This window comes from Chamaea fasciata, unplaced genomic scaffold, assembly GCF_029207755.1.
Source record: "Chamaea fasciata isolate MVZ Bird 193981 ecotype frontalis unplaced genomic scaffold, bChaFas1.0.hap1 SCAF_9, whole genome shotgun sequence".
Classification (NCBI taxonomy): Eukaryota; Metazoa; Chordata; class Aves; order Passeriformes; family Sylviidae; genus Chamaea; species Chamaea fasciata.
The window spans coordinates 5,285,857-5,286,432 of NW_027094094.1; positions in this window are offsets into that span (position 1 = coordinate 5,285,857).

The window sequence follows — 576 nt, forward strand, 5'->3', positions numbered from 1 at the left end:
CCTTCCTGGCAGAGCTGTGAGGTACCCAGTGCCCATCTTCTGCTTCCCTTCACCCCCTTCCTGTCACCATGGGAAACTGGGAATTCTTTTACCAGGACATCCCTGGTAAATCTGCACCTGAAGCAAATAAACTCCCCCTCAGTGGCTCTGTGGAAATGCCCTGCAGGCTGCCTGTAATTATATTTACACTGGAGTGGTTCCATCAGCCTTTGGGAAGTTAATCCTGATTTACAGTTATGAAAATCAAGTCTAGAGCCAAGCTCAGAGTTCAAGAGTTGCTGTTGGAACAGTGGAAAAAAAAAAACCCAGACTGCTCCTATTAAATCCAAGTAGTTGCCAGTTTGGATTAAGCACAGGTTTGCCAAGAGCACTGAAGTGGTTACAGTCATGTGAAATAATATTTCCCATTATTAAACAGAAATTATTGGGATTTTTTTATTTCAACTCTGGGGAACATATCCTAATTCAAAGGGATGATTAAAATATTAAGTCCATTAATACAGCTTTTCCTCAATCCTATTTGAACATCCAGTCTCCACCAGCAGCACCCAGGCACTGATCATTCTGTAAGAAATA